The sequence below is a fragment of the Stegodyphus dumicola genome, chromosome X2 (assembly GCF_044657685.1).
Source record: "Stegodyphus dumicola isolate Sdum_Otavi_A_Nest chromosome X2, ASM4465768v1".
In the NCBI taxonomy this organism is placed as follows: Eukaryota; Metazoa; Arthropoda; class Arachnida; order Araneae; family Eresidae; genus Stegodyphus; species Stegodyphus dumicola.
Genome location: NC_140781.1, coordinates 84,395,902 through 84,417,964, shown reverse-complemented (window position 1 = coordinate 84,417,964; position 22,063 = coordinate 84,395,902). Strand labels below are relative to the sequence as shown.

Sequence of the window (22,063 nt, the reverse complement as noted above, 5' to 3'; positions counted from 1 at the left end):
ACCAACGGAAAAATGGAATAATTTTCTAACCGACACCGTTCTGCATAATTATTGAATGAACTCCAACTTGCAGTAATGATAACAACTATGAAACAAGGCAGTAGTTAGTTACGAAGGGTCCGGGTTCGAATCCCGAAGAAGTCATGGATATTTGTAGATGTATAGTACATGTGTGGTATTGCGGCACCCTAAATATGCGGTGAGCCGAAAAGTCCTTTCGAGAGGTTGGTAGGTGAGCAAGAATGGGGAGAGGGGGTGGAAAACGCTCGGACACGTCCCTTGCGGGATGCTCTCCTTCAAAATTGGGGGTGGAACTGAGCAAGGTCACCTCTTGTTGTCACCAAGACTCTTGCCAACGATAGGCGCAGTCTTGACTCCTTGCCACGATGAATTTCGCGGACTTGCTCTAATATCAGAAAAGGGAGATTAGTCACAACAGCAACAATAACAACCATGAAACAGGCTTTTATTAAATATAACCCATATTTTCAATAAATAGTTAAAATATAATTTTTTACTGGTGGAGGCACATGATTTAACTAGTTTCTACAGCTTCAGGCAGAAATAAACAAGCATAATATTATTAAACAGAACCGTCTGAAGATGACAACTGCCAGCAGAAAAATGGAATTATTTTCTATAAGAGACCATCCTGCATAATTATCTAGTAAACTCAATTTGCAGTACGACATTAGCTATGAAATAGGCTTTTATTAAATATGCAGAGTTATTATTGGAAACTAACTAGTTGTTATGATTTAGATCTTTACTGTAACTTTTCTTTTCCGTTTCCTCACCAGAATGTAAACTGAGACAAAAGTATTCAAGCTGAAGATTTTTGACTGAAAGACCGAGCTTTTTTCTGTCCCTCATGGCTAAGTTACTTATTTCCTGCCGTCTTTGTTAAGTTTCTAATTATTCGGCTTTGTATTATTGCTGCCGACTTGTGCACTGTTACGCCGGATAGAGGTTTGAACCAAGTTATATTTAAATTTAATTGTGTAGCCTTTGACTGCTAGTCTACGTTTTAAATTTTGAATTTGACTATTAGTTTAGTAGCATCTTCACCATCTATGCTTTTAACAACAACAACAGCAAATAATAATAATAATAATTAATAAAATAAAATAAAAAAATAAAATAAAAAAATTTACATTTCTACTTTTTTTTTCAGTTAAATATTAGTAAATTATTTTCAATAACTCTCTAATGGCTAGGTTTAGGAAGTACATATCCTGTTCGCAGAGCTTCTAATAAAACCCTGCTAAGTGGGAGTTTAAATGTATTCTGGTAAACTTCAATCACATTATGGTAACCATTCTCACGTATAGTATAAAAGCTCCAGGATCTTTGCATTTCCTGCATTTTTTTGCACTAACGTAGTCTTTTGTATTTCGTTTATTCGTCCAGAAAGATACCGTCAAAAACTATTTTTTGATTGATTTTGAGTCATTTTTCTGAAGTTGGTAAGAATTTCTATGTATAATTTTAATTCTATTTAGACTTGCAAAAACCAGTTGCAGTAATTTGATTAATAACTTTATAAAAATGATTAATAACTTTTTGATTAAGAACTGTAAGCGTGATTAGTGTTGTGACTATTAAATCTGATTAATTGGAATTTTACTCAATTTCGAAAGAGTCTTTTACATTTCAAGGTGGTTACGAAACGGATTCCTCACTTACATATTTACTCCTGAACTTTTGCCCGTTTGAGATGCTTTTTCTCTTTGAGAATGATGCTAAAGGCTTTTAAAATATTTTTTTCTTTTTTAATTTTATTCTGCGTTTAATAAATAATTACTCATTGTATTAATAAGCTGTGTAATGAAATCAATTCAGTGTAACAGGCAGGATAGGCACGAAGTTTCCGGCATTTGCCTCCTAATTCAGTAAATAAATAAATAAATAAATAAAAGGAATCTGAATGCAACGAAAGCCAATAGTTTGATAAAAAAAAAAAAAAAAAAAAAAAAAAAAAAACCAGCCAAATTTTAGCTTCAGGTTAGTTTTGATTTGAAAGAAATGTTGTATACCTGTTTACAGCATTCAGCGTAGGTGTCTCGTCTTCAGGCAAGGAAAATATACTATTGCAGAATATTTTTGGTTTGGACTTTTGTCAAATACTTTTGAAATTTACTCGAATTATTCGAAATCTACTTGAGTTAAAAATTCCAAATGGATACCCCTTTTTTTTGGTCAATATTTTCTCTTCTTTTATTTACTAACGTTCATCTGAAAAAAATCTGAGTCTTATATTTAATGTTTCAGTGACAAAATTTAATGTTTAATGTGACAAAAGTTAATGTTTAATGTGACAAAATTTAATATTTAATGTTTCTTGGTAAATATTTTAAAATTATTTCGCTTGATAAATATTTTACTCTTTGCAGAGTAATTTAAATTGATAGGTGGATGTTGTTTTAAAGTGTATTTCAACTATGGTAATGCTGATGGATATAATCACCATATTTCAGTAAACGACATTTCATGAATTTATAACATTTCAATAAGCGATAAGCGACCGAGGACGTGGGCACTATTCCTTTGCCATTCGGTTAATCAGTACAGCACCACGTCCACCCTTATCTAGAGTTGGCTAGTTGGTGTGGCCACACGAGAGCCTCGCACATGACTCCGAGATCCAGCGCCTAGAGCATCCGGTGGGCAGTCGAACAGACCAATATGCCCCAACAATTTTAAAATATAAGTTTTTTATATTTTCAAAATTTGTAGCAAACATAGCACAATAAAGAATCTAATCTGGTTACTACATGGCATTCAAAATAAATTATCACCGAAAAAAGAAGAATCTGCATGTATGGACGGATATAAGCTACTCACACTGGCCACCAAATTTGGAGTAAACGTAGTCGAACATGATGTGCACCTCGAATACCAAATTTTGAATTTCGAGTTTGTTTTTTAAATATTTCATATTTTATGCTAATTGATTGGATTTTTGGTTAACCTAATCAGTGATTTCAAAATTATGTTGCCATTGCTCCAAATAAAAGTATTATGATTTTTTTCTGCAGCAGTTGGTCGCCGTTTAGCAAAGTGTAAAATTTCACTTAAGATCTAAAAATTCACTCATAATAATTTCACTAAAGATTCATTCCTCATCAGTTATCTTTCAGATTTGATCAATAAACTCAGCTATTTAAAAGCAATGTGTTGTCACTGCCAGAAATAAAATACTTTTATCCTTCACCTGCAAGTGTATTGTTATTTGGCAAAGCATAAGATATTTTACTTTCATATATAGTCTGTCTGTTTCTGATTAAGAAACTAAGTGATAAAAATGCTATAGAGGCAATTCTTAATTGTATTTTAAAATTTTTAATATGATTAATTTAATTATAAAATAATATTAATAAAGTTTTTATAAATTAAGCTTTTATTAAAAATTCATAAAGTAATTAAGTATTAAGAGATATTAAAGAGATTAAGTAATTCTCTTTACAAAATTCATGTACAATTTTATATTACGAAAAGTCTTTTAAAGCTCTGTTGTCATTTTCAGCATCAACGGGATTTCATCGTCAGGGAACACAATAAAAATTTTGGGTTAAAGATCAGTAAGATAGCATTTGTTTCCTATGAAAAATTAGTTTGGTAGTTTCAGCATAAGAGCCCCCTTATAAATTTCTATGAATACAAAAAGGAGGTATAATGCAATGCTTTATGATGGCGATCACATTCTAAAATTAGATGATACTGGATAAGGAATTTTCAGACGTGAAAATGTAGTTCATCTCCTACCTGAATAAACCTTACTAAACGAAGACATCTGGTCTAAAAAATATTCAGTTAGTAATAGTTGAAGTAATAGTTGATTTTATTATGGAATAAAAATGAAGATAATGCTTTTGAAAGCATTTTACGTATGTTGCATTGGCACTGCCTTCTTTCATAACGTATTCTGTGTGCAGCAAGATCTTTCTTTCCTTTTTGCCATTTTATTTATTTGTATAAGTTGCGTTTCAAACGTTTTTTATTTCCTTTGTTCAACGTAATTTATTTTTTTGTCAAATTCCCTGCTTATTTGATCAAAATTTTATTTCATTTTAAATTGCGCCATTCTTTTTTTTTAATAAACCTTATGATTATATTGTCAGTTTTTTATTACTACCTTGCATGATATTGTTACATTGCATGATAAAATAAAAATTACGGATTTCTTACATTAAAAAGTAAATGCTCTAGCTCAAATTTTTAGCTGCCCAACCAGTATAATGGTTAGCGTCACTGACTTCCGTGTCCAAGGCCCCGAGTTCGAATCCTGGCGAAGGCATTAATGTTTGCAAATGTATAGCCCCCATGCAGCATGCGGGGCACTTAAATATGCGGCGAGCTGAAAGTTCTCTTGAGAGGTTGGTTGTATAGGAAAAGGGATGGGAGACCCTCGGACCCGCCTCCTAAAGTGCTCTCCATCAAAATTGGGGGCGGAAGAGCTAAATCGCATTGTCACCTCTAAGGTGCTCAAGGCTGTTGCCAACGAAACTTGCGCTCCTTGCCACGAGGAATTTCATGGCCTTGAGCTGACTGTAGGTAAAACAAGTGAGCAATAACAATAACAGTATATTTTTTATGCAGCGCAAGGGGCAAGTTTAATTTGATGTGTAAGATATTTTCACTTTGCCATAAATTTCTTTTCTTAAAAACGAGCAGGATTTCTTTAATTATTGAACCTTTCCTAGTATAATGAAAATAAATAAGTATTACCATCTATTACATATTTTGAAGTCAAACTAAAAATATCTGAGAAAAATATGTATGTTAAAAACAGATTAGTAATTTCACTAAAAACTTTGCCTTTATTTTGTACAGCATATTCCGGAAGCTTGTTATAAATAACTCGAATATGGAAACATTTTACTAATAATATATTTCATTAAGCACTCTGAAGTAAATGCTTGTAATGAAAATAATTTCTTTTTTCAATTAAAACATTTTACTCAGACTAAAAATATATATATTCAGATGTTTTATATGTCATGGAATCACAGCTTACGAGCCACCTTAATCAGTATACTGATTTGGGCTTCTGGCTGCTGTATCGTTAGACTTAGGTTCGAATCCCTGAGAAGGTCTGGATGTTTGTAAGTGTATAATCAGCATGGGAGCATTCAAAATACCGCCGAGTCAAAAGAGCTTTCGAGATTTTTGCTGATAGGGAAAGAGGGATGGGAGGCTCTTGGTCCCGTCCCTCAGGATGTTCTCCATCAAAACCGCAATGGAACTTCACCGTTCTCGCGTTTGTAAATTACCCCTCCTGTAATGCATTTTCAGCAAAAAATCTGGGTAATGAGTCTGCTAGCTGACCAATGGGTATTGGTCTTTCACGGCGATTTTATTAAGTTGCAAGTGTCCGGCTATTTGAAGCAGCAAAATCTTAAGAAATCTGAAGTCTTGTTTTGTTATAGATATTTCACTGATATGGAGAGTATTTTCTCTTACTTTTCTAAAATAAAGAACTGCATGGTCTCAAACATGCTTTCAAGAAATTTATGAAAATAGTATTTTTGCTAATAATTTAAAAAACTGCTATATCTTCAATTGCAATCTTTTCTTGTTGTGATAATTGTGATCTATAAAAGATAAGAAATCAATGAGAAAACAAGAAAATCAATTTGGTGACTAATTACTTTAATAAACTATGTTGCATATTTTCTTAAAATTAAAAAAGAATAATTTTAACAAATGCCAGAAAAAAATAATTAAGAATTGACGGCCAAAAGTCCGTCAATGCGAAAATAGATTTTTAGTTGTCAATAGTTTAATTCCGGTCTTCCGTTTTTTTCGTTTATTTAATTTGCTAATTACTTGTGAAGAATTTGTAAATGAAGCTTCTTGAAATTTTATTTAAAAAAGAGAGAGAGAGCATCTTTTAACTAAACCGGGCACAAATAACTATATCGCTGTACATGCAAGTTTTTTTTTTTGATGAACTGAACCGTACAGCTGTTCATTATTAGTTCTTTCAGTATTAAAAATTTCCTTTATTATTTATTACCATCAATTTTTTAACCTGTTTATGCCATGTCCACAAAGTTTCAAACCCAAACTTTATTTTCTCAGCTACTATATTTACTCTCAATTACAAAAATGTTTTAAATGATGAAAATGTTCAGGTTTTAGAATTTTTGAATGAAAGAAATCAATTACGTAAAAATAAAGAAAATTAATTTTACATGTGTTACTCCGGTCTCTATGTTGATATATAGAAAAATGCTTGTACTCTTTAAAAAAGTTAAATACAAAAAGTTTGGATTACGTGCGACAAAAATATTGACCCAGATATTTAATCTCAAAATTGTCCATTTCTGACGCAATTTTCTGCTTTCACGGAGGGGTCGGTTAATAACTAGACTAGAATAATTCGAGACTGATTTTTCTGCCAATGTCTGTCAATTTTCAAGCAATGTTATTCGATGATATGCTTTTGCGATTTACTAAAGTCTTTTGTTAATAATTTTCTTTTGTTCGATATGACGAAAGAATTTTCACGCAAGTAATTTATAAGTTTCCAAAGTCTAAAATACATTACTATTATTCTCATGAAGTTTATCATTTTAGAATCTTAATCTGATAGTTATACAAAAAATTCCTTAATCTGCAAACATTTTTACATTTTAATTACTGCAAATAATATTATTGATTAGCGATATATCAGTATCGAAGCCTGCCAGTATTTTCTAGAAGATGAATTCTATAAGATTCTGTGAATAATATCTCCATTTTGAAAACTTTTCTATTGATTTATACTTTTTCACAATAATTTTCATAGAGATGCTATCATGTACTCTATTAACATAAAAAACATTTTCTAAACTGATATTTTATTTTTAGCTACGTACAAATGTGAACATTTTTTTCATGTGAACATCTATCCACTGATTTTGATATTCGACTTATATATCAAATATGCCGGCCAATTATTCTTGTTCGGGAGTCAAACCTTTTTTATATTTTTATGATGAATACGAAATTTTCCTAAATTTAAGCATAGGGATCGAAGGGAGACAAAATTGGCATCTTTAAACTTAAAATGCCAAAATGAGAAACTTCGTGTCATTTAAAGAATTTCTGCAATTAAATAACATGCTTACGACTGACGGTTGCAAAAATAAAGGCCGTGTAGGGACTTCTGTGGGCACAGTGCATAGAGATTACTGTAGACTCAAACAGCGTAAATGGCCCCTCTAAGTAAAATATATAAAAGCGCGCCTTCAATAAGAACAACTAAAGCTGCAAATTTTTTGCAACGTATTTATATTAACAAACAAAATAATCTAAAATTTACGTTTGTTTATTTACTTTCGTTTTATGCATAACATACTGATTTTAAAGATCAACGTTTAAAAAAAAAAAAAAAAAAAATTAAGCGGTTCAAGTCTAAAGTTTGACTGTACTTTTGAGTCACTGCATAACAAGTCTAATAATACAACGATAATATATTATTTTTCAAAAGCACTGATCTACGTATTTTATACGAAAGACAGATTCGTGTTAATAATTCGTGTAATTTTTGTAGCAAATTCAATATAAATTTAAGCAACCTATCTGTAAAACATAATTTGACTGCTTTCATACGTTTACTTGATCTTATTTAAAATGAGGAAGAATGAGCAAGTACTAAATATATTATTAAAAAGAATAACTTTTTAAGAGCTGAATTACACGCAGCTGTGACATTAAAGCACAATATCAAAAACCCATTATCAATGCTAATCTAAGTCGTAAGCTTTCTACATTACTTCAATGACTAACATAAAAAGAATCCCGAGTAAATTACTTCGCTGAACGCATTGAATCAATTACAATAACTATTATTTCCATTTCTCCTGATACTACGAAACACGGGTTATACAGCACGTACAACGATGCGCGGACGTTTCTGAGAAACGAGATCCTGGTAGCATTGATTTAAACAGGGAGGGTTTCGAGAAAACCCAGCGCGACTGAAGGCGATGTTCCGTCTAGGATGTTAATGATGTCACTATTCCAAAATTGAATTATGATTATTGTGTTCATGAAAACAGGAAACGGCCGAAGGCCACATTAAGACATATCTCTTAACACCTGAAACATGTATATTGTATCTCATCTAATTTTATATATTATACCCACCCATGTCTCATTGCTTTTGCTTTCTCTTTTGTTTTTGCCTTGTTTTTGTATTGCTATGCTTCCACTTATATTATTTACTATTGAATAAATAGACAGATTGTTTGTATGTAACTGTTTACTGCAACTATTGGCATTCCTTTTTAAACTCTGCTTTGCGCGCTGGTTAATCGCACACCCATACAAACAGTGTTAAGCTTAACAAAAATTAATCTGAGTACTTTCTGCATCAAAAGCGCCTCAATTTGATGCATGTATTCATGCATCATAAGCGCTTAGTCTTCAGCAGAATTTACCAGAAGGGTCTGTCTGCTTATTCATTGGGAGTCGATGAAATTTTAAAGGGGTCAGTGATGACCAAGTGGTCCATAGGCTGATAGATAAAATAAATATAAAGGGAAAATAACTAAACTTATTTAATGTACTTCAACAATTTTTTAAACATATAATTTTTTATGCAATAAGAGCAATATAAATAAGTAAAATGCAAGAAAAATAATTTGAACAAAACAAAAGGAGGATGGAAAACATGAAAGAGAGTGAATATTTTTGAACGAGGTTATTTAAAAATTAAATTAAGCAATATTTGGCCGATTATTAAAAAAATTGCGTCATTACATCATGAGCAGCAGTCATATTATTTAAAATCGAATATTTATGCAATAAGAATTCGCGACCTTGCTTCTGAAAACTTGTTTGTGTTTGGAAAATAATAATAACAACAACAATAATAATTATAATACAAAAAAATAATAAAAACAAAACTAATAAACCATTTAACCAAAACTTTTGTTCATAGTTAGAATGTCATTTTAAAGTTATTTATATGCAGTTATTTGTATTATGACTATGTTGCATATTTTAGAAGAAAATATAAGGAGACGATGAAGAAAATCATTCCTTGGGAATTCCTAGTCAACAGTTCTGCATTTTTTTTTTTTGGGCAACGAGATCCCTTTCTTTATGGGAATCTAGTTTTTGAAATTCACTGGGATTTTTTACAAGAAACGATGATAGCTATTTAACTATAACTTCATATTTATTACAATTATAGGAAACGTATAACTATAGGTGTCTAGAGCACAAAGTTAGAATTTGATAATTTATTTCGCATTTGAATGGTCAGATTTGAATACATATGGCTACATATGTAATCATTTTTATCGCAACTTTAATCTCTTGTTTGAAACGACAGTCAACTGACTGAAAATAAAATTTAACGCATTCAAATAAAAGCACAATAAATGCTTCCTTCATGACCACGCACGGTTCAGGATACTTTTAATATTTTATGGATGTAAACACTTCACAGATTGTGACTGTCAGTGATATTCAGTATCATTGTTAGACACACTTTCCTTTAGGTGCTCATTGTCTCTGCGACTTCACAATGTAGGAAAGTATTTCTTAGGGACAGTGCTGTTGAGACTAAGTGAAAACTGCTGATGACGGTTTATTTTGAGTGCTAGAAAGTTGCGGTTTCTTGAAAGAAAGCATTAAGCAAAGGTCACTTTCCATAAATTCAAGGTAGCTAGCTCATAATTGGTCCATGCCCAGTGAAGAATTGAGTGAGCTTTGGGATGCTACTTTTAAGAACTGCATTAATTTTGGGTAGGAAATAGAGCACTCTTCTACCTGTAAATTCATCATTCCAATCCAATCGCCGTTTATTATAAAGAAGTTGGCATGTGGAAAATTTTAGATTAGAAACAAGCAGTTTTATAGTGAGGGGGCTAATATCAATGTCTGTTACCACTTAATTTGCCACTAATTAGCTATCTGGTCAGCTATGTCATTGCCAAAAATTCTAATACTGGTGGGTACCCACTGCAGCTTCGATCTCTGGTTCTTAAGCAAAGAGAACAATAGTTTTTGAATCTATCTCCCAATGTGATTTCTGCATCGACTTCCATTTATTGTGATCAGGTTTGATGTAGAATCCGTGCAAATGTTGAAGTAGGAACCGTCAGTGATGCAGAAGCTCAGTGCCACTCGTATGACAGCTACATGAAAGAGTGCGCTTTTTGTGGTTGAGTTTTCTGGCTCACGTACTTGCTATGTTTGTGCCATTCAGGATTGGATAGCCACTTCCCGTTCCTACCTCATTTCTGGAACCGTCAGTGTAGATGGGCCTTGATATGAGTATTACAGAGGCTGTGTATTCTAATTACGAGGCGTATTCGGAAACTAAGTACCGTTTTGAAAAAAAAATAGTAAAACAACTTTTTCGAATCCAATTTTATTTTTACATGAAAATACATGTCTTAAACTATTTTTGAACATAGTTTCCGCCAATGATCAAACACTTGTCATAGCGGGTGACCAGTTTTGTATACCATCGTCAAAGAAACTTCCCGCCAGTTTCGATAACCACGACTCCACAGCATTTTTCGTCTCATCGTCAGATCCAAAGCGCTTGCCACCAAGCTTGCGCTTCATGTGCAGGAACAAGTGATAGTCGGACGGCGCTGTATGGCGGGTGATCGAACTGCTTCCAATGAAACTGTCGAATTAACGATTGAGTGACACCAGCAGTATGGGGCCGAGTATTGTCATGGAGCAACACAATTCCTTTACTGAGCATTCCTCTTCGTTTGTTTTGAATGGCACGCCTTAGGTTTGTTAAAGTCTCACAGTATTGTGTCGCATTAATGGTTTCACCTCTGGGAAGAAATTCAGTAAGCAAAACGCCTTTCCTATCCCAGAAGACAGTGCACATAATTTTTTGTGATGACATTGTCACTTTGAACTCTTGTTTTTTCGGAGAATGAGTGTGTCTCCACTCCATCGATTGTTTCGATTCTGGTGTGAAATGACACACCCAAGTTTCATCACCTGTCACAATTTGGTTTAAAAAGTTTTCTCCCTCATCACTGTACCGCGTGAGAAATGTTAGGGCACTACCAAGTCGCTTTGTTTTGTGAACATCAGTGAGCATTTTTGGAACCCATCGGGAACACAGTTTGCGATAATTCAAGCGGTCAGACACAATTTCGAACAAAACAGTACGTGAAATTTGTGGAAATGCCTCTGAAAGAGTTGTCATTGTGAAACGTCTGTTCTCATGAATTGCTTCATCAACTTTCCTTACCAAATTATCGATGACAACAGAAGGCCGACCACTCCGAGCCTCGGCGTGGACATTTGTTCGACCTGCATTAAACACTCTTACCCACTTTCTCACCATTCCATCACTTATCGCGTATTAACCGTAAACTTCTGTCACTTGACGATAAATTTCGGCCGGTTTAACATTCCTCGCGTTGAAAAATTTAATCACGACACGAATCTCACAGTCAGCGGGAGAACTAATTGTCTTAAACATTTTGAATGTGCACAGGAAACTGAAAACACAACATAGAGCAACCAAAATGGCGACAATTGAAAGTCAGTGAACAAGAAAGACTAGTGCGCATGCGCGGGACGCCTACCACAGCGCTACGACAGCGCTCGAATGAAACGGTACTTAGTTTCCGAATACGCTACGTATAATATTCAAATTTCGCTGGATGGCGAGGCAGCAGGGGACTAATTTCTTCATAATCTGTATTCAAACATACATTATATTCCAGATCATTCACTTTCAGTTTGAGGATGCGTTGATGCATTCTCTCTCGGCCACTAAATGTATAAGAGGAATACTGCAAAGATGGTTAGAGCACTGATGGAGCAAATGTTGCAAGCCTCGACAATGTGCAAAAGAAAGGGCCATTGTACTGATTTAAAATGATTCTCCATATAAAATGAGACGTTTGTTTCCCATGTATGTCGTTTGCGAGGGCCTTATATTATGGCGGGTGTTTTGGCTGCAAAGATCTTTAGCTTTTGTTCCAGTGACCTGTAGCTCAGTGAAGCCTTGTGCGTTTGTCTCGTACCTATTCCTTCTATGTTCGCTGGCGGCGATTAAACTGATTTACTAATTACTTTTAAAGGTAGTCACCTCAAGGTATGTTGACACAAAAATTTGATAGCACTAAATTCTCAAGACTTTCTGATCATTGGTCTTAACCTGAAGTAATATTGATATCTTATGATCATTAAAACGTATTAAAAATTCTCTTCAAAATATACTTTGCGTTACATTTTAAATTGCGATTACCTTTGGATTAATTCAAATGCCTAAAATACATGTTTGCAAGGAGGCGCAAGGCAGTTCGTAAAGCCGTATTTATAACGTCAACAAATATGAATTATGACGATCAATGTTTAAATTTAGATCTATTCTTATATTTATTAGATTTATGATACTCTTAATTCCAAAACTCCAAATTTTAAATTCCAAACTTGAAAATATCCCAAAGTGAGCAATGAACGTATTTTTCTTCATATAAAGAATAATCTGTTCCCTTCTTTTCAAAAGGATTGGTCAGATACTCAACTCAATTAGCTTTAGAAAGCGAATTGTAATTCCTGTTCATTTTTAAAATGAAGATATGTCCGAATTAAAATGAAAATTTATTAGATTTTTAGATAAACTGGTTGATAAAACAGCATGATCTTAACTAATAAAAAATACTGGAGTATGATAACTTATTCAGTGTGAAAGTAGAAAATACTCCTTGCTTCAAAAGTTTTGTAGTATAAATACCCGGTAGCCTCACTAATATGATCACTTACAGTTTCAGGCGATTTTAATTTTCTGCGGCGATTATCGTCTTAGAGATATTTTTAAAAGTAACGCATCTTCAAATATAACAAACAAAACATCATTATGAAGCTAGATTTGCAAGCGATTCACAGTAAGGGAAATGATTTTAAAAAAGTCTTTTTTTACATTAAAGGATAAAGCAAAACGAGAGTTTTGAAAAAACACAAAAAGTATTTTGTGGAAAAACAAGCGTTGCAGAAATTTAGAATATAGCTGAACATTGAAATTAACACACAATAGCTGGTGTATTTGATTTAGCATGATAAAATATCAGTCATTAAATCTTAATGTATTTTAGTTTACTATTAACTAAAGGGGGTACCTTAAGTCGCTGAATACAAAATTTTGCTGCCGAAGAAAATACTGAACACTGTTGATATTTTTTATATTTGAAACTCTCTAACTGTTTAAAGTAAGTTAAATTAGTCTTCATATATAAGTCTAAAAATCGAAGAAAAGACTAAAGAAAACCTTCCTACTTTACGAAGTCGAGAATCAGATATTCCAAGCGTAAACTAAATAGACCTAAACGGACTGGGTTTAAGAACTTTTATTTTTCTTCATTTGTATCGTAAGTTCGAACCAGTTTCTCGTTGAGAGTTTTCCCAGAAGTCATACATAAGCAGACAGCCATAGTATCCTTTGTCTTAATCAATTAACCAATCAACAAGCTATGAATCAAATATTTTGCTTTTTTCTGCCCAAGCTTCCTTTCTGGCGTGTATATAAAATGCATTTACAGAACAATGTAGGCGTATTATTTCTATCATTCTATCCATGAGAAATTAAAAGTCTAAGTAAACCAATAAGTCTTGTGCAGAATACCTAAAACCATTTCTTCAGTAAAGTTGAAATATCTTTGCCTTTACACATTCATTTTGTAATTAATAAATTCATTTGTTTCCAAGAAAAGTGTCCAGTATCCAGGCCCACACCGACAATAGGTGCAAGGTCGTGCGGCGCACGACGGCGCCAAGTCAAAAAGCCGCCGAGCGATCATTGAAACAAGCAGTTCGCCTCGCTGCCTGTCTGAACAGGAAAATTCTTGTCTTATGTGAACACCTCTCCGGGAATCGACTCAGGTAAAACTTGGGAAGCTAGTGATTAAGATCTGTACCTAGGCAGTCTCGGCCACTGCTGTTTAAAATCAGTTTCCACAGGACTGGAGTTACCGCTGGTACTGTCTTGTCCGTCCCGTTGGTTGTGGTGGAGCTATATTGTCAGATATTCATAATTGTCCGGGCCGAACACACCCGTCGATGCAGTCGGCGAATTCAGGAAACCTTTAAAACTACTTGAAGTTTCCCAGTGGGCTCCTGGAGCCTCAAAACTACATATTTATATTCTTCCTTTGTTTCACCCTGGGACAGCCTAAAGCCGACATCTGTATACCATGACGTAGTGTTAGCAAGCCGGATTGGTGGTCCGGTCTGTCTGACAGTGTTTAAGTGACTTCTTTCTGCTGTCCGGGGTTGGGGCCCCTATTGATGACACATGTTTTTACCATCCCTCCAAAACGGAATGTGAATTACTGAATATTCCTGTCGACTCAGCTTAGTCTTAGCTCCGTCGGCTCGACCGATAGGTTAGCGGCCTCTTGGATCCCCTCTAGGGATTGGAGCTTTTAACTGTGTTACGGCAGCCTGGAGCTTGCCAAGTCTGAGTGCCTATTCCTCCTAGCACACTGTTTTATTTGACCGAAAGTCATAACCAGTGCAGGAATTTGTCTCTGGTGTTCTCTTTTGTCTATTTGAACGTGAAAACACTTAATGCCGATGCGTATGTAAGAGTAGACGCATTCGACAAATTGCTTAATCCTTATTTTGTGTCTACGGTTGCAATCGTAGTAATTTGTGTAACATTAATCTTTTTTGTGATTGCTTGTTGTTATTGGTTTTCTACATTAAAAAAGGTAAGTGCAGTTACATATTATGTTAAACTTAAGTTAACTTTTTAATTCGGAAAAGCAACGATTTGAGCATAATTATTCGAAAATTGTTTACCTCTCATGTTTGAACCATTGCCGTATTCTTGGCCGCGTAAATAACTAATATCTAAACCATTTTCCTCCAAAAGCAGAGGTTCTCAACCTTTTGACTAACGCGTACCATCTAAAACAAAAATTGAAAAACTCTAGTACCACCACTACATTTTACAATGATTATTTTTTAGTTTCTCAAAGGTTAAAAAAAAGTGTATTTTGCATTTTGCACAACCTGCTGGCTATTTGTATTAAATATACACACATAAAAAATATTCGATTAAAAATTGGTTACCATTTTAATTATCAAAATTTAAGTTATAATACTTTAATTCTAAAATGTAGTGGGAAATTTGGGCTTGTTTAAGAGAGCAAATACAACATGGAAGAAAATCTTTGTTCACACAAATAGGTTTTCCAAAAAGCAATAAAAATTTAATGCCTTTAGATAACTTTTTTTTTTTTTTTTTTCATTTCAGCTAAAAGTTAACAAATCTGTTATTTTTAAAATCTTCAGTTAGAGTTTGATCACAGGAAATTTCTATCAATTGTTCTTTTTCTTCGCGAGACTTTTGAATTTAATAGTTATATTTCCTTTTTTTTTCAACTATTTTTCTCTTGCATACTACCAGTGGTACGCGCACCACCGGTTGAGAATCGCTGCTCTAAAGTCTTTATTAAGAATATTGTTCGTCCTCCTCCGGTCGTATCTGTTGTAGTACAAAATACTAAAAAACCTTTCTTCAATACTCATGTCTGTATTTTCTACCTCATACAATAATATACAAGATACATACAAGATACCTCATACAATTTGTTAACTGCTCTTGATGACTGGCATCAGGGGTACAATCAAGTAAAATAGAAAAATTCTTTGCCTGTTTGCCCTTATTTAAAATAATTTGCTTTATATTATACCCTATTAAGCTAATTGTTGAATTTTATCTCCAAGGTAATGAAGCATATTTTTTTTAGTTCGAATTTTATTAATATATACTGACATGATAGGGTCAAATTTTGTGATCATTTTAAAATATATACACTTGAAAAAAATATTATTTCTGTCGAATAATTTGTTACTGGAACCACGGTAGGCTAAGTTTTGTTTGGATAAAAGCTGAATGGCATGGATAATTCTTTAAAAACGTCGCGCCAATGCTTAATCTGTTTTTTTAATAAATTGAAATTCCAAATCAACAGGTTTATTCTTTCGTAATCGTTCTCAGAACTTGGATTTTGTCGATTCGATGAAAGTACATCTAAAAATATTTACGTCCCTTTTTATCTTGGAAAACTGAAACTCGAAACCTGGTTTTGGTAATATTCAGGACCTTTTTCTACTAAGGCTTGAACTCGGGATGGCAATAATGGACTTCGGCATAATCCGGAATCATCAGTACAGGCAAATACGTATCTACTGCAGAAATTGTAGATTTCAATAGTATTTCAGCTGTTTTTTTCGACCGGATACATTGAAGTTAAAGGTAATTCCCGGGTGAAAACACTTCCTAACTCTTTCTGATTATTAGGTTCTTTTGGTAATTTCAATGGTGGCTGAGACGTTGATGGACAGCTTGTGCTAGTAAACGTCAGCTAGGGTATTCTTTGGGTTTTGGAGAAACTGATTAATTTTAAAGTTGTGTTTTATTAAGGCTTCCTGTCACTTTTTTTTTCTTCATTACATTCTGATACCTGGACAGTTTTTTTCTGTTTTTCTTCCGATATCTGGGGAAAATGAAAACAGAAAAAGCGGAATTTAAAACAAAAGTAGAAAATAACTATTATAAGGACTATTGCGTAAAACACTTCTTAAAAACACTCGAAAAATTCACGGTTTGAAATAATTTACTTTACTTCTGAGAAAGTGAGTACATCTTAAATCATTGCTTGGAAAATATATGAACTACCAAATAATTCAAGGAGGTGGTGGTACTTTTTGTTTATTAAAGTAAATAAGTCAAATTTAAAAAGTATTTAAGACGTATTATGTAATGTAAATGTATTTAAGACGTAATGAAAGAACGAAACATTTTCCTTCGGTTTTCCATATAGCTAAAAATGAGAAAATGGCCAACTTTTGATTTCAGAATACCTTGTATATTTTTACTTTACTTCAGATCTCAAACAGGTATACTTTTAAATTCAGTGGTACTACGTAAATATGTCAATCCATTCTTCTCGAAAGATAATGATTTTTAGTTTAATAAAAAAATGGTTCATGTAAAAAAAAAATTGTTTTTCAAGTAATTATGCTCAAATTGTCGCTTTTCTGAATTAAAAAGCTAATCTAAGTTTAAAATAATATGTAACTGCACTTACCCTTTTTTACTTCCTTGTACGAAGTAAAAAGGAAGTATTGTAATCGCGAAAATTTTCAGGCATCATATTTCAACGAAAATATCCATCTTGAGCGCTATCGAATGCAATTTAACGATGTTTTTGCATGACATCTGAACGTGAGGACAGAATAAAAGACTTTTTTCCCCCCCAAAAATTATAAAACTGATTTAAAATTAATTCTGAAGAGAATCTTTCGTGGTGTCTGTACGTACGTATGTGTGTACATACGTACGTATGTATCTCGCATATCTCAAACACGAGTAGCCTCAGAACGTTGAAATTTTGTATATAGGACTGCTATAACATTTAGATGTTCACCTCGTATTTTAGTTGCAAAAAAAGTTACGAAAGTATATAAATATATGTATGTATATATATCCACTCTGTTACTCGTTTCTTTATTCGTATATGTTTGTAAATTGTGCATTTTTTTGTTTTAAAAATGATTGAATTATGCTATTCTTATCTTCCGGTTAAGGTTTATATGCCTTTAGTATTAAGAAATTAAGCATTCAAAAATATTTTTAATTCTTTTAGTTGCTTTCAAAACATTCGTATTTACTGCTTTATTTCTCTCCTAGGATAAGCTGAAGTAAAACCTAATTAACAATCAAAGTGTATCCAGTTACTGAAAATCGGACTTCTGCTGAAAATATGGGGGATTTAAAAACACTTGTACTAATCATATTAATTATTGTGATCAGCCTTATATTTGCCGCTGCTGCTAAATTGTAAGTATTATCAATCATAGCATCTGTTCATATTCTGCCGTTACTACAGGGTAATTTAGCAGTTATGAAATATTTTGATTTCGTTAACTTAAGAAATATACTCTTTCACCCCTATTTGCTCTCGCGGTGTAACTGGTATCACAGCCGGCTAGCAAACGGAAGTTCTGAGGTTCGAATGCGACCAAGGCATTACCTGATTTTTTTACGTTTTCAGCTTCGAAAAACCTAATAACCGTACGGTAGCGCTAAGTAACTAAAATATAAGGGACGGTACTTCATCACCATGTTAGTTAGGCCAACTGGGTCTTATTCCTCTGTCCCCCCCAGTCACCTTTTAAGTGCGAAAGACTGTAAGGACTGTTCAGCCCCTCACTGACACTAATTACACCCTACTTATTCCCAGTTACACCACAGGAGCTGTTTGCTGTCGTGAAGTAATTGGTAGCTCGTTTGACTAGCAATCGGAAGATGTGATATTCGAATCCCTGCAAGGGAATTAGCTATTATGCGTTTCCTGCTCCAATAAAACCTAATAGATCTAAAATCTCTCAGACACAGTAAAAAGTAAGTACGTAAAATTTACAGAACGACGGACTTTTAATTTCAGGGTAGGTCTGAACATGTATTCATTCTGGAAGGCGTTCGAAAAAAATGACTCGAAAAAAATGTTCGAAAAAATAAGCTTTTTTTCCTAAAATATTAAACCTAAGCATGTACGTTTCTCAGAAATAAAGTCTCAAAAATAAGGTATCTAATTTTTTCTCTGAAATCAGGAGCAGTATTTTAAGACAGCAGTTTCAGTCAAGGAATAGGATGCTTCCATAAATATAAAAGTCTACATTTAGAAAACTTCCGAAACAGCAAAAAAGCCTGCTAACTAAAATAATCTTGATGCGTTATTAAATTAATTGCAAAACGTATGCGGAATTCGCAGGGATATCTGCAATCAGTAATATTTTGGGTACAGCTACAAGCTTAATAACTACTGTCGTTTAACTATTTATGATTAAAATTTTATCAACAATTAATCTTGAGTAAATTTTTATCATATGTTATTTGGCTCGTCACGATAACTAATCAGTTCAGAAGTTTGTGCAAATTTTATGGTTAGCGGCGTAGTTTTAAACTAACGTGTAACGTGAGCATTTGGAAGCTTGCCCTGTGAGTCTACAAGCCTTGCCCATAGACTTTAAGTCTCTCGGAGAACTTTGAAAGCGCTGACGAGAAGGTTGGCTGACCTTGGTAAATGTAAAGGAAATCAATTTTCCAGACTCCAAGTGTACTGCGGATTTGTTTTAGGACATTGTTGTAATCAGTCGTAGTCTTAAGCGTAAGGAAAAGCAGTGTGTTGTAAAGTTTAATGAGAAGATTTAGAGTTTAGTTGTTATTATTTTATAGTTTTGCAACATCTATAAATCATGGCTAATAAAGCCTATGTTAAATTTGACCTTTGAGTTTCGTTTCGTTTATCTTAGCTAAGCAATACCAGAATTCACCAAGCTTTTGATGTAACTTCTGTGGATAGCCATTAAATGTTAAGATGAGTAGTTCTATGTTACTTTACACTATAGGAGTTATAAAACAATATGAAACCTGTAATCACTAAATCAAATAACTTTTATTTCTTACTTATTCTCTACATTGCAGAGAAAATTTTCGAAAATGTTAAGTTTTTATTTAAAATGTACTTTGAAAAGCTAGTAAATTTATTTATTTACACAAATTTTGCGTAAGGTACTGACCTTTTCTTTGTAACTTATTAAACCATAATAAATGTTTTACTATCTGAAATCTAGCTTGGCAGGGACCAAATAAACTTTTAGAATTTTTTGTCGAAACTATCCTCTTAAACTGTGTAATTGAAACTTATATTACCTGCTTTATTTTGAGAAAATAACTAATTGTAATCAAGTGCGTAGGATCAATGTTTACGAAAGAAGAACAATAACCACCTTTTTTGGATGCACTACATAAAGAATGATTCAAAAATCTTATATAACTAGATATCTTTTGAGCTTTTTATCGTAGTCCCGGGACTCTATCTTATGGAATGAACCGAATAATGTAAGTTTTTAGAATACGACAATTTTCCTACCTTTAATATTTATGTGAGTTTGGCATAGAAAAACTATAATAAGAATGTTTTCCATATATACAAATTAGTGTGGGGGAGGTAGAAATACATTTGTTCTCTCACGGTTAGCATTACTTCAGATGTCACTAATTTGGTCTACCGTATACACCTCTAAAGATCGATGAATACGATGAAAAATGTCAGACGAAACTCTGACTAACCGAATTTAAAACACTCTTTATTTATATATTCTAATGGAATAGACAAGACAGTAGAAGGGCATGAAAGATTCAGCATGAGAAATAACGTGTTTGTTGAAATAAACTTTAGAAATCTCTTTTAAATGCATATGTACATGTAAGTAAGCAACATATTAAGTTCACGTTCAGTTGCCTTTTTTAGCCCTTTCCTTTAAATAAATGTTTTTATATTCTAGATACTATACTAAATCAGGGGGAAATTATTTTTATTCTTTCTGTAGTATTACATTCATTTGTTGCTCGAAGATTCGTAAAGCAATGCTGGACTGCTTGGATAAAAGAAGAAATACACGTGTTCAACAGGAAGATGTAGCCAACTCAATTCCCCTCCGGGAAGCCAATGGATCAATCGTTGCTGTTAGTGTACCCGAAAGAGAAGATAATCAAGAACAGGCTTTTTAAAGGAAATGATTTATAAATCTCGTAATCACCAAATATTACCTATAAAGCAATGATGTCATATATAATATTGCTTTAAAAATAAATATTTAAAGGCATAATTTTATTCATCTCAATTATTATTTTATCATTATCTTTATTCACTGAGTTGCAAAAGATTTGTAATTTCTTGACCTTTAATAAATTTGGCTAAATAGACTTTCGCAGCTTATTTCCTGATCATGTAGATTTGGTCTAGCTCTTAAGATGAAGAAATAGCATTAACATGCAGCAAGACTAACAATATATATTTATCAAAATCTGCAGCTCTTACACAGTAACAAAATCTGAATGAAAACCCGAGGTCCTTTTTGTTCCATAGAGATTGAAATGATATCGATGAATTCAGTAACAGTTACTCAGTACTCAGTACTAATGTTTAAGGATTTCAATCAAAAGCACTACCTAACTTTAATCAAAAAGGTGTCACCGAGTCTTGATTCAATATTTGAATGAAAACCCAGGATCTTGTTTGATCCGTAGTGATTAGAAAGCTATCTATAAATTCAGGAATAGTTACTCAGAACTCAATACTAGTGTTTTCGGATTTCAATCAAAAGGACTACCTAACTTTAATCAAAAAGCTCTCACCGAGTTTTGATATATAACTAATAAATTTATCTACTACTAATCACGATGCAGTCTCCAATCTCAGGTAATTCAAGACTGAAGGTCAAATACACTTGACTTCGGTCTTGAATTCGAAAAAGAGGAGCCGAATCGAGTCTTAAAATTGTTTAGTTAAACTTTACAAAAATTTTAAAACATGCTATACTTCGAAGAGGTAATTTAAAAAATTTCTTACATATGTATAGGTAAAAAGAAGTTGTATTCTATGAGCTCCACAAAATATATATATATATATATATATATGACCCGAAAAATTTCAAATTCAAAGCAGTTAACTAGCAAGCACCAAAGTATATATATATATATATATATATAAGTGTTAGCTTAAAAAATTATTTTTAATCGATAATCCTATGTGAGGAAAACGGTGTAGGGCCAATAAATGACGTCGATATATTAAAAGTGAAAAAATATTTGAAGCCTGATTGTAGCGTAGAGGTATCTTAAATTAAAATTAATAAATATAAGAATACATCTTTGCGAGTGGACTGTAGTATAACTTTTATTCAGCGATTTCAACTTTAGAACACAACACAGAAAAAAGTAAAGCGAGAAAAGTTACAATTAACGTTTGCAAGAACAAAATGCGAGCTGCGCATACGATCTGCGCATTGAGAAATAATATCTCACAGACAGACAGAGGACTCTGGTGGCCGAAACATTCCGCACGGCGTTGAAACATCGTTTCAAATCTAAATAGCTTTTACAAAATGAAATTGTCATAACAATATTAAATTATGCAAAAATGTGTCATTAAAATAGTAACAGGAAAACATAATATGAAATTAAACTAAATTATTTTCAAAACAGATGCACAGAAGCCTTGAT

The 22,063-nt window shown here is 33.1% G+C and overlaps 1 long non-coding RNA gene across 1 annotated transcript; it reads left to right on the top strand.

Annotated features, from left to right (window-relative positions):
• Nucleotides 1–1,368: 1,368 nt before the first annotated feature.
• LOC118194878 (uncharacterized) lies at nucleotides 1,369–20,755 on the top strand. The gene is made up of 3 exons (XR_004759164.2): nucleotides 1,369–1,466; nucleotides 17,684–17,833; nucleotides 20,389–20,755. It is a non-coding gene; the product is annotated as an uncharacterized LOC118194878 (long non-coding RNA).
• The last annotated feature ends 1,308 nt before the right edge of the window (nucleotides 20,756–22,063 follow it).